The 13,056-nt window shown below is 44.0% G+C and overlaps 1 protein-coding gene across 8 annotated transcripts in view; it reads right to left on the reverse strand.

The window, feature by feature from the left end:
- adgrl3.1 (adhesion G protein-coupled receptor L3.1) overlaps positions 1–10,744 on the reverse strand; it is a 623,227-nt gene extending 612,483 nt beyond the window's left edge. For 2 of the 8 annotated variants that reach the window (XM_055632233.1, XM_055632235.1), the window contains exon 1: positions 9,650–10,740. The gene's annotated coding sequence lies outside the window, so the exon portion shown is untranslated. Of the gene's footprint in view, positions 1–9,156; positions 9,357–9,649 lie in introns of those variants that run through there. The other 6 variants (XM_055632237.1, XM_055632238.1, XM_055632239.1 and 3 more) reach the window with 6 other exon arrangements.
- Between the last annotated feature and the right edge of the window lie 2,312 nt (positions 10,745–13,056).

The following is a 13,056-nucleotide window of genomic DNA, read 5'->3' on the forward strand; positions in this document are numbered from 1 at the left end:
CAGGTTTGAAACAACTCAGAGTATTAGAACCCAAACAGTGAACAGCCACAATCTGCACCTCACTGATGAATAGTATTGTGCCACTACATGGACATTTCAGGCACCAATTATGAACATATACTTCAGCTTAATGAATGAGAATTTCATTATATCTGGCTGTCCATGAGCACATGTTCAATGTTAATGCAAGGGATTGTGTTGAGTGCATTAAAGAAAAACATTAGGTGATGTCTAATATTCACTTACAAGATATGAGTAGTACTGGTTAAATCAACATTCATTGCCTATCCGCAATTGCCCTTAATGAAGGACATGGTGAGCCATATTCTTGAACTGCTGTAACCCTTCTGGTGAAGGTGTTGGACATGGAGTTTCTACATTGATGAAGGAACACCAATATGTTTTATGGCTCTATTTCATTCCATGGCTCTTTACAGCCCATGTCCAAGTGTTGCCCAGGTCTTGCTGTTTGGCATTTGTTACGTAATGAAGTGCAAATGTTATAAAACATCTCCATTCATGACCATCAGTTGGGACAACAACTGCAATGGAACCATCTGATATTAGTTGGACCCCAGACACTGCGTGGGGAACGCCTGCTGAGATCTCCTGAGATGTAGGTGATTTACATGTAACAAATAGAACTGCCATCCTTCGTGAAGGTGTGGCTCTCGGCAGTGCAGTGCTTCCTCCGGAAATCTATCAGAAAATTCCATAATAATATTGAAAATCTGTCAGAGTAAACAACACTTGGGAATTCCTTACAAAACTTTGGTTTAATGAAATAAAGTAGAGAACATAAAGGGGTTTGTTTGCTGGGCCGATTCTGAAAACAATTCCTTCCCTTGCCCATCCCCCATTCCTTCTCCGCACACAAACGTCAACCTGGATTTTTAATTATTTTCTCCAGCTTTCAAACGCTTTGGTTTAGTATGCAAGTCAAATTTGCATCAAAAGAAGCCAAGTGCACAAGCACAAGAGGATAAAGCTTATTAATGCGAGAATACGCACAGTCTTAAATGGCTTGACAGCCAACACGAGAAAACATAGCTCTAATTTAGTCTTCAATCACTTCCTTTCACGCTGAAATCTTGCAAGTGTTTTCATTTAAGATGCTGACTGTGCCACTAAGGTTTTTCCAAGGAAATGTAGGCAATTAAATACAGAGCCATGCGGTGCTAATATCAATAACAATAGGTTCAACACTGACTTCACATTGCCTGCATCATGTTTCAACGGGCAGTTATGCAAGTGGGCTTGTCTCATACAAATCCATCAACAGGGATGCACACAGACGGCTGTCAATCCGGCATACCCTGCTTGTAATAAAGTATCATTGAATCGCCGTAAAGACACATTCGAAGAACAACAGTTCCACCCCCCACCCCCCCTTGCTCTTTCCCCACAGCCAGACAAATATCTTTGAAAATATATCCATTCCCACACACAGTTTCTGACATAATGCAGATGAGCTATCTTCATAAATTATCAAATGAGAAAATGGAAGATGAGAAAAGGACTGTGCTAAAAGTGACCTTTCACCCTTACCCATTAGTGCATGCAATTTTTTTTTTGGCAGAATCCAGATGTCATCTTGGCTAAGTGGGATGATGTACTGGATAAACTCACAGATGTAATCTATAGTGCACAATTCCCCAACAATGAACCAAGTCACCACTAACAGAGGCAAAAGTCAAGGCAGGTCAGGTTGGCACGGCATACTGCTAAGATCAATACAATCAATACATGGTATCAATAGGCAGCACAGTGGTGCAGGGGTAGATCTACTGCCTCAGTGTGCCAGAGACCAAAGTTCGATCCTGACTACGAGTGCTGTGTGAACAGAGCTTGTATTAATGATGTTAGCAATATGGCCATATTGGTAAAAAAATAGTAATTGCTTTCACCCTTGATTTAAACCATAACACAGTTGTAAAAGTATACATGCAGGCATGATGTTTTAGAAGATCAAGTGCAAAGAGCAAACCTAATTGGGTTTTTAAGTAACTTGTAAAATTGTATACTCTCAGCCCAAATTAACAATTTTACATAGGTTTTGAGAAACAGTACAATTACTCTTAATTTTACATTTATTATACAACACAAGCATGTACGGTACACTTTCATGATTATTTTCTTGCCAAACCTCTGAGATAGTCACAAGATATGTAACAAGGCAATATAAACAGCACTGACATCTGCAGTAATATGGAGGATGGTCAACTTTTCAATCCCTTTAAGGCCGGTCCTTTTGAAGTAAATTGTGAGGCTGTCCACCTCTTTTTTTTGTTGCAATCACTGTGATTCTATATTAAGGTCGACCAAATATGAAGATCAGGTAAACAGCTTCAATAACTTCCCACGGTGTACTTTCATTAATTGCAAATGGAAAGATATTTTTAAAATGCACCTTGCACCAAGTGCAAACAGCTGCAGGATGAATTGTCATCATTCTAAACAGAATTGTTCAAATAAGGTGCGTCTAGCCCATGATCAAATGATTTGGCAAATCCAAGTTCTTGGGCTAAAACTCAAACCAGAGCATACACAATGCACAATCCAAACTTTAGAAACGCCCAAGGCAGAAAGGTCACAGAAGACTTGCATTACATTTTCTTTTCATTTGAAGGGATTTCCTCTCATTGGAGTTAAAAAAAAATCCATTGCTCACCCACAATCAATCTCTAATTATGTTACAATTTCAAACAAATCAAGAGGGTTTGTTTCTGCAATTGAAGGCTGGGAAGTGAATTAACACCAGAGGTAGAAAGAATGTCTGTGTTTATGATTGATTTGCGAATAGGCGATGAAGAGCAAAATGTTGCATTGGTCTTTCACCACCCCAGGATAGTCATGAATATTTCAAAGTACAAATGTTTTCTTTCCAAAATACATTCATTCATGGGATGTGGGCATCATTAGATAGGCCAATATTCCCCCATACAAAAATATTTTGTTTCGGTACTTATCATAATAAAATGTCTTTAAGATGTTGTGAACTTCAAGAAGATGTCTTTCAAGTTCCCCCATAAGAGACTAAGTTAAAGTTAAAGCTCATTGAATTGACCTGCCTGCTAAACTGGTTGACAGGAGAGAGAGCAAGATTAATGAGCAGGTATTCAAAGTGGCAGGATCTGACTGGGGGTGTTCCACAAGTACCTGTTGGACCACAGTCATTCACAATATTTATGTGCGATTCAGATGATGGATCCACGTTCCCCTTTGACAAAAAGGCAGCAAGCACTGAAGTCTTAAATTACAGAGAGCTATTAATAGTGCTCAAGTAACTGGAGAAAACTGTGGCTACTCAATTTCATTGTAGGCAAATGCGAGACATTTACTTTAGACTTCAACTATAGAACGCGTAGTTCAAGATTAGTGAACATTTAGAAACAGCAAATATCAAAAATAGACTTTGGAATCCATGCACATGGCTTGTATCATGTAGATAGACCTGAAAAGCTGGAGTTACTCAGCAGGACAGGCAGCATCTCTGGAGAGAAGGAATAGGTGATTTTTCGGGTCGAGACCTTCTACAGACATGTCATGGATAAAGGAAGCCGACTGGCATAGATCAGGAGAATTTGTTAGCTACAATCTTATATTAGCATTGGAAGTCGGTGATTATTAACTGTACAGAATGGCAGAGATATCAAAACTAGAGGGGTGGTCACCAGAAACGTAGAATACTTTGGAATGATACAAGATACAAGATAGATTTATTCATCACATGTGCCAGATGGCACAGTGAAATGAAATTCCCATACAGCCATACGATAAAAATAAGGGACACAACACACTCTAGGGTTTGACATAAAACATCCCCACACAGCAGAATCAAAGTTTCCCACTGTGTGGGAAGGCCCCAAAGTCAGTCTCTTCCTCCACTGTTCCCCGTGGTCAGGGCCTCCCCAAGCCCTCCGCAGTTGCCGCTACGGGCGGCCCGATGTTCAGGACCGCTCGCCGGGGTGTTGTAAGTCCGATGTCGGGGCTGCGGAACATCCTCAGTGGCGTGGACACCAGAGTCGGCCCCCTCCTACCGGAGTCGGCGGCTTCCAAAGTCCGCAGGCCGCGCCGGGTGGAGACTGCTTCTGGAGACCCTCTGCAAGGCACCCCAGCTCTCCACGATGCCGTTCAGCGCCGCCCGCATTGGAAGCTCTCTGCACCAGAGCTCCACAATGTTGGAGCAGCGGCTCAACGCCTTCGGAGGTCCAAACGGCGACCCGGGTAGGTATCGCCCGCTCAGCGGTGACTCCAGCGCTGCGCCGCGGCAGTAGCAGCCCTGGTCCGGTTACTGGTCCCCAGCAGGAAAGGACGCTCCAATCCAGCTGGTAGGCCACGAGGTGGGGGACGAGGACGCGACTCGGAGAAATAGTCACGTCCCCGCCCGGAAGAGACTGGGAAACGGTTTCCCCCTTACCCTGCCCCCCTCCCCCGCATAGAAAAGTAAAAGTTTCCCCCAACACAAGACTTTAGACTAACTAAAAATAATAAAAAAGATAGAAATAACAGACAGGCTGTAGGCAGAGGCTGCTGCCAGTGCAGCGCCCCTAGAGGGTATGACATGTTCAGTTTAAGATATGAAGATAAATTCATAAGGTTAACGGAAATATTTTCCACCCATTGGAGAGTGTAAAAATTTAGAGGCAACTCATTTGTTGTAAAGAAAGAATTCAACAATGAGAGGCTGGCAAAGAAAAATTGAATATTCTTCTTAAAAATGGCATATGGTCCTTGGTTAACTGGTAGTTTTAAGGTTTTGTTGAGGATACAGTTGTGTGAAATTGGGTCATGGAGCGGACGTGATTTCAATCAATGGAAGATACATCACAGAACCGGATGTTAGGTTTCTTCATGACTTGGAGTCTCTGGTGAAGATGACCATACAGTGCTGTTAGGTCAATATATGGGCTTTTACTCAGTGACAGCAAAGCAACACCAACATGCATCCGAGACAAGAAGGTGAATGATTTCAAAGGGCATTTCAAATGGAAGCATCATCGTGTGTCCTTGTCCAGCTAGAAGGCAGATGCCACAGAATTGAAAGGCATTGTGGAAGACATTTTGGCAAGATATTTCTGTGCATCGTATATGATGGTGCACACTTCAAGCAGAAAATGCCGCCAATGGAGTTAGTGCATGTTATGAGAGTGAATGGAATGCAAATCAAATGAGTTGCATTGCCCTGGCTAGTGCTATGACGTTGGAGCTCCATGCAATTGGGCAACAATACATTCTCTCACATTCCTGGCTCGTGTCAAGTTGATGGTAAAAAGATTATGAGGAATCAGGAGTTGAGTTAGCCACAACTTTATTTTCCAAGCCTTTGATTTCCACTTCTGGCCCCAGTAAATATTGGTGGCTATTTCAGTCACATTTCAGGTCAACAGTGAACCCCTTACACCCACTCAAGGACACCAAGAAACTTGGCAACGTTCATGCATTGAACAAATCTCAGTGGTTAGAGTCTCTATTGATGTTGGTAGTCATTGACAGCACTTCTGTGGGCTGGCTCTTACTGTTACACTGAACATGCTGCGCATGTGTAGTGACTGTGTCAGTACTTGTAGATGGGGACAGTACAGATATCAGATTCCACAGAGGCATTTGAAGGGAAATGGTAACATGGAAGGCCTTGGGTGAAAGTGATTAGGTCCACTACCTCACGGAGAAAGTGAACTTCAACACAGACAAGGTGGGCCAAATGGCCACTTTCCTTTTCACAACCTCTTTATCCACAGTGAAATGAACGGAGCAAAAAACAAAGTGTTGCTAGTTGTTAAATATCACTATTGCACTTTTGCCCACTTCAATTTACTCAATTACTTCTTTCAAGATAACAAACATATTTTACCACAATCGTATCTGAGCTCTCTCCCTCGGCAAAAAGCTTTGAAACATAGATTTGTTTGCACATTCCTCTTTCACCACTCCCCACCTCCACCCAGGGGCCATTACGACAGTGTGCCATGGCGACATGCAAACAGCAATACGAAAAATGACTTTCTATACCAACAATGGGACTCAATAATCCCCCAGCATCTTTTTGACTCTAAGTCCAGGTTAATGTGTACAGAAATAGGAAACATTTCAATAAAGCAGCACTTTAAGCACTTTCTTATATAAACAAATACGAGTAATCTCTGCCGTCGCCATCCTACCTATTGTAACACACCACTGCTCAAGAGTTTAATCATTCAGCTTTTACTGGTAGACTTTTCAAAAGATTGGCATAAAGCATTGTGTGTCACTTTCAACCACACAAAGGAAGATCTAATGTTCCTGTGCAAGCTATCAAAGCTGTCTTTCTGCCCAAAGACAAAAGAAATCCATAACTCACAAGCAAAACATATATAGATAAGTTGTCCTGTCTCACCAAATGATGCGAGCCAAATAAGTAGGCAAATTTGGTTAAAATCATCTTTTAACAAATCAAGAGTTAACGTCTCGTAAGCAGAAAAAAGCTGGAGGAGAAAATTAGTTTAATGAGCCATTTTTTCATCCCCTTCCGCAGAGGATAAATAGCCTGTAGCTAGTTCCAAGATCCAGCGACACAGAGCGACACTAACCAATGTCCACATGAATTTTGTACTATGGTATTCAACTGGCTTTTTTTTTTCATTTTATGAAATAACGTCACCGAATTGAAAATATTCACATCTACACTCTGAAGCGTAACTCATTAAAGATTCTTATTCATTTGCTTATCAGAAATGAGATGACAGAGTCAATGCAGGCTGCTAAGTATTTTCAGCGGGGTCAAACTAGCTTCAGTATATCTTTAAATGAGTGATCATTAGTGCACAAAAGATGGGACAATTATCCACTCTGTCTGTTAAGTTTAAATGAGGGGTGGACTATGTCTCAAAATTGCTCCCTGTTAGGAAAAAGACATACGTTGGATTCACTCATTAGCTGTACATTTGTCAAAAAAAACCAACTCAAAACCAAGTAAATTAATCCTAAAAGGAAAAATAAATGATGCCTCAGGCTTGGATTGAAAACTAGGCAGCCTTCAACAAACTAGAGATCAGAAAACAGGAAAGGATTAAAGCTAGATGGACAAACACATTAATATTTAATAAAGCTGCAAACTGTTCTCTCTTTCAGACCCCAAAGGCTGGAAAATAACTCATTCTGGATAAACTGGGAAATTAACTTTTCCTATTTATGACTTGCATCTTCTTCCAAAAATCCAGCAATATGGTGCAAATTATCTCTGACCACCTGAGGTGATTTAAAAAAAAAATCATGAATGGGCTCAAGGCCATGAAGAAAATGGAAAGCCTTGTAGTCCAGGTTTTAGCTTGTGTACCGTGGCTCTGATCCAACCCAGTTCCCCAAGTTTTGCAATGTTCCTTGGAATCAATGCCCACTCATGTTATCAATAAATTTCAATTCTCATTTAGCCACCACATCTAATATAGGAACAGATTCCAAAAACGACCAACCTGCCTTTTTGACAACACATTGGATTCGCAAAACAAGCATCGCATCATAATAAAATGATCCCAAATCTTGAATACTTCTTTTTCCCTACAGGATGTAAATATGCATTCAGCCAAACATCTTGAATGCAACATTTTTGCTGCAACAAATCTCGAGACAAGAGCTATAACGTGCACTGGTCTATTTCATATATGTGTGGGAAAGAACTGCAGATCCTGGTTTGCACTGAAGATAGACACAAAATGCTGGAGTAACTCAGGCAGCATCTCGGGTGACAAGGAATGGGTGACGGTTTGGGTCGAGATCCTTCTTCAGAGATGCTGTCTGTCCCATTGAGCTACTCCAGCATTCTGTGTATATATCTGTTCTGTTTCATACTTCAGTATACATCTTCAGTGTAAATACATGAAAGAACAAAAATGCAAAAGAAAAAAAAGTTCTCATGCAAAATCGTATTGTCTGGGTGGTGCCTGCCCATACTAATTTTGCAGATTTCTCCTATCTTACTAAACAGACTGAAATCAGTAAGGTTGCAAACTCCAAATGTACATCTGCCAGATGTTAAATAGTTTGTTGTAGTTTAAGATGCCCAGTCCTGAAGTCAATTCCAATTGCATTTACATCAATTTGTAAGTCCTGCCATCCCGAGGCAAACATTCTACCTTTTCCAACCACTACCTTACCCATCAGGGTTAAACAGGATCACAGAGCTGTCGCGAACACAGTGCACGGTTTGTTTAAAATGATAGAACGCGGTGACACTCGAATCATTCCATCCATTTGATCACCCAATATAATAAAATAAGCTATCTCTTTCCACGGTTCAAGTTAAATGAGTCGAGTTTGCCCCCTCCGGTTACAATCGATAGAATGACAGCTACTGCAGCAGTAATGGTGGATGGTTTTCCTTACAAAGAGGGAACACTATATGGTCCCGACTCCTTAACCTGCTAGCAGTAAAGGCTATTCAGAGTGAACTAGCGAGATCCTTTTCATCTCCCTTGAACCCTTGCAGTAGCTTTAGAAAACCGGGTGCCATTGGAAAAAAAGCTCCTAACAGAGCCAGCAGCTGATGGAATGCTTTTTAGTATTCAGGTTAGCCAGCCAAGCAGAACATCAAAAAAAAAACCCCAGCAGCTCTTCGCCATTCTCACAGGCTTAAGTTAATGTAGAGTTACCAAGGCAATACTGTTTCTCTAGTGAACTGCTGAGCAAGTTAACACTTTACCAAAGCCGCCTCCTCTCGATCTACTTATTAAAAGTAAAACTCGCTGCATTGTCAAGAACTAACAATAGCAAAAAATAAATAAATACGGGTCTCAATGCAACTAAAGTCTCCCACGCACAATAACATGCATAACGATTTGAGGCTCCATTCATAACTAATAAAAGGTTTTAAGTGACCATTTATTTCACGTTGGCTGTGCACCGTGTAACGCACGACTGGCTGAGTGAATGGCTTAGAAGCGTTGAGGTGTCAGTGGGGATGGTGGAGTAGGATTTTGATCGCAGCCACACAAGCCCGCGACATTCTTCCACAAGAGTGGAGGCGGATGCCATTGCGAAAGTAATGGTTAAACGCGAATATAAACGCGACGGGAGAAACCCCGGCAGTAAAGCAAACCTTTCCCCCCCTGCCGATCCCATTCCCCAACCCCGTTCAATATTTTCCAACTAACCGGCTGCCGTGAGCTGAATGAACCATACCTTTCTCCACTTTAAAATAAAATGACACACACGGGCAAGCACACAGCATTCCGTGGTCCGGAGGCTTCAGCGAGGCAACGCTCGTCTGGGAGGGGGGGAAATAATCCCACAGATTGGGAAACTACATTTCCATCGCCTCCTGCATTAGTATTCCTAGCATCGTGAATGGACGTGTTGTCCCCGCACCTTGCCACACGAACAACCGAACCGTAAATGAAGCGCGGGTCCCTTCCCAATGGTAAGACGTGCGAGTAGGAAAACACATTCAACATACGAGGAGGGGGGGGTGAAAGGATAGGCAAAATAACAGAGTTAGGTGGGAGGAAGGGGGGCGTGGGGGTGGGAGAAACGGTTATCAAGGCATATAATCCAAAAGCAAACCAGCCAGTGAAGGATCAAGTGAAAGCAATGAATGTTGAGACCAGAAGATGAAAGAGACGGTCCATGTATATGGTGTGTGTGTGTGTGTGTGTGTGTAGTCCTTTATTCTTACCACAGAGATTAAGCTGAGTTCTCCTGTCGGAAGACAAGCCTTGTTGGGTAGGGACCTTGGTTCGGGAGTCGTCGGCGGCGGCGATGGCAGACGAGAAAGAGCGAGAGGAATCCCGTCCGTACACCGAGCAGGCGGGCGTCCACCGATCAAAGAAAGGCGCGACGGGGCTCCATTGCCCCCCTCTCCGCGTCTCTTCCTCCCTCCCTTCTTCCCTCCCTCCCTCCCTTCGCTAGCACAGCTCCCCGGGACTGCGCACAGCGGGTAAAGGCGGCGGCGGCGGCGGCGGCGGCTCTTCACTGTGCGAGGCTCCCTCTCCGCTGCTGAAGGGGCACCGAGAGGTCCACGCAAGCTGCCATACGGATGCAGGCTCCGGCTTGCTCTGCTCCCCGTGTGTGTGTGTGTGTGTGTGTGTGTGTGTGTGTGCGAGGGCGCAGCTCCACCTACCCCCTGCCTCTCGCTACCGGACACTTTTCCCTCCCTCCCTCACTCACTCACTCACTCCCACCCTCCTTCGGAAAGGCTGGCCGGATGAGCAAGACTTTCTTGCAGCCTGCAGAGCCCTCAATCACTCTTGCCCCCTCTTTCCACCCTACCCAAACCGTGTGCCGCAGTCAGCTTGGTTCGAGATATATTGTCTACCGGCAGCCGCTTGGTTAGAGATATATTTTCTGTATCCAGTTATTTCCCCCTCGGTTTTCCTCTGCTCCCCGTCTCCTTTAATGCTCAGCCTTCCTTCAAGAGCTCGGCGATCCGTGCCATGCCACTCCACGGCCAAACGGGGAGAGAAATGTCCTTGCTGAACAAAGCTGCCCTGCTTCCCTCGTTCCTCGCCCTCCCGGCTATTATCCTCTCTCCTCCTCCTTCCCCTCCCAAAATACTCTTCCCCTCTTGCTTTTCTTTCTTCCCCCTCCTCCCCCTGGCATATATTTACAACACTGGCGAGCAGCGAGCAAAATGTTTGCTTGCGAACGCCAAATGGCAAACCGATTTAAACCTTGCTCTGATGTTGCTTTCAAAGAGCGAGGAGGGAACGAGGCGAAAGCCTGGCGCTGGATCACACCGACGGCTTACGTTTCAGAGTGCGCCCTGGTAATTCAGCAGTGATACAATTCCTCTGCAAATGTCATCAGGAACTCCTTATGAGTCATTCCATTACCTTATTTTTTACACCGTTTTGTTTTGTTATGGAGTAGTGATATACATTGCTTTTACAGAACTCTTGTCTAAATGATTACATCTCAATGTGTTCCAGTGCATCTGAATACCCAGTGGGGATGGATTTAGCTGGGTTTTTTTTTGTCTTAATCGGCAATACAAAAGGATGAAAACGTCCACTGCGCGACCGGCAGTTCAGTCCCCTGGTGTGTTGGAGAAACAAGCGCCCGACACGATCAGGGACTGGATTCCACTCAATTATTATTATTTGTTTTTGAGGATGGGAGAAGGGGGGGAGGAAGACGGTCTGACAAAAAAAGTTGCAATAACTTTATTAGAGACCGACACCGGTTCTGCAAGTACGGGGAAGCGGGGTTACCGTGAATATATATATACTGCCACAGAAACAAAAACAAATAAAACACTTCGCATTAGAAAACCTCAGAAAGCCCCGTTCCAGCGCCTGTGGTATCCGATGCCGCGGTATGCGGTGAGGCTCCTCAAAGTTGATCTGTCACCAGCTGCCTTACCACGAAATACAATCCTGCACGCAGAATTGGAGGGAAAGGGCGAATGCATTACGAATCACTGAAACGTGTTTTTTTTTTTAAATCTCGCCCTCTTTTAAAATAAAACGAAAGAACGTAGTTTTGGGTCAAGGGAGTCAGGATGTGTACACACATATGTGTGTGTGTGCGCGCAGTATAATGTCCGTTTTGATTTTCAGTCATTCTTCAAGTGTGTGTGGGATGGAACAGCAGATACTGGTTGAAACCGAAGTTAAACACAAAAAAAAGCTGGAGTAACTCAGCAGGACAGGCAGCATCTCTGGAGAGAAGGAATGGATGACGTTATGGTCGAGACCCTTAAGTCTTTAGTCTGAAGACGGGTCTCGTTCCAAAACGTCACATATTCCTTCTCTCCAGAGATGCTGCGTGTTCCGCTGAGTTACTCCAGCATTTTGTGTCTAACATATATATATATATATATATATATATATGCATACACAAACATCCGTGTTTTGTTGGTGAGCTGTTTGAAGGATGCAGCCCAAATTTGCACTGCTCTTTGGCCATCCATAGCCCTTGCCTCCTCCTGCAGTCTTGATCCAAATAAACTCTCGTCAATTTGTTGAAACAGCTCACTAACGTGGATTCCACGGAGAAGAGGCTTGGGAGGGAGAGGGCGTGTTTTTTTTTGTTTCGTTTGTTCTGTGCTCCATTTGAGCCCGCAGGTGTGTGAAAGCACTTGAAGAAAACGGACATGCAAAAAAATAAAAACGAAACAGGCCGCGCCGCTGCAGGTTTCATGGCTGTTGCGAGACCCAGACCAGAAATGGTCCAAGGCGCGTTCCACCTGCCGGGATTGCGGGGCATTCTTGAGGGTGGATGCGCCCTCTGCTGGAAGAGCGGTTTCTCCGCATTGCAAACCAAAGATCTTTGTTGCAAACCGTTCAGCGCGTTGAAAATGGGATCTGTTAGCTCTTACTTCTGATTCTATGACAATAGACAATAGGTGCAGGAGTAGGTCATTCAGCCCTTCGAGCCAGCACCGCCATTCAATGTGATCATGGCTGATCATCTCCAATCAGTACCCCGTCACTGCCTTCTCCCCATATCCCCTGACTCCGCTATTTGTAAGAGCCCTATCTGGCTGATTCCTGCGCAAACACCTCATCAGTGGTTATCTCGCGCAGGTCAGAGTGGCAAATAAATTTTGAAGTGGGCCTTTTTGACCAAGTTGAGGAGATCTAGTTGCTCAATCCCCTTTTTAAATGACTTAACATCGGGAGCAGCACGTGTGGTGGGTGGTAACATATTCCATTCCCTTATCTTCCTTGGGTAAAAGGAACATTGGTAGCAATGTTTATTGAAACTTTGTGAGTTGATGATGCAGGGACTGTTATTTCATGGCAGTCGGTGCTCTGGGATGACGGGAGATTTGATGGCGTGATTTTGTGAATCTCCTCTTAAATTGCAATGTCTTAGCCTGATTCTGCGGAGCTCTAGGGTATCCCATCCAAGAGAAGTCAGCATATTATTCACGCTTGATTTGCGCTTGTAGTCATGTCATTCAAAGCACGCTGCTCGGCGTTGTACTTTATCCAGGGTGATCTTGTTGTTGTTGTTGAAAGGATCCCATACGGCTCCACTTTGGGCCTGACCAAGGACTTGTAGGCATTCTCTTTGACGGATGTGCTACATGCATGAAAATTTCTCTTGAGAAGGCCGAGAGTTCTATTTGCCTTGTTA

The sequence above is a fragment of the Leucoraja erinacea genome, chromosome 3, assembly GCF_028641065.1.
Source record: "Leucoraja erinacea ecotype New England chromosome 3, Leri_hhj_1, whole genome shotgun sequence".
Classification (NCBI taxonomy): domain Eukaryota; kingdom Metazoa; phylum Chordata; class Chondrichthyes; order Rajiformes; family Rajidae; genus Leucoraja; species Leucoraja erinaceus.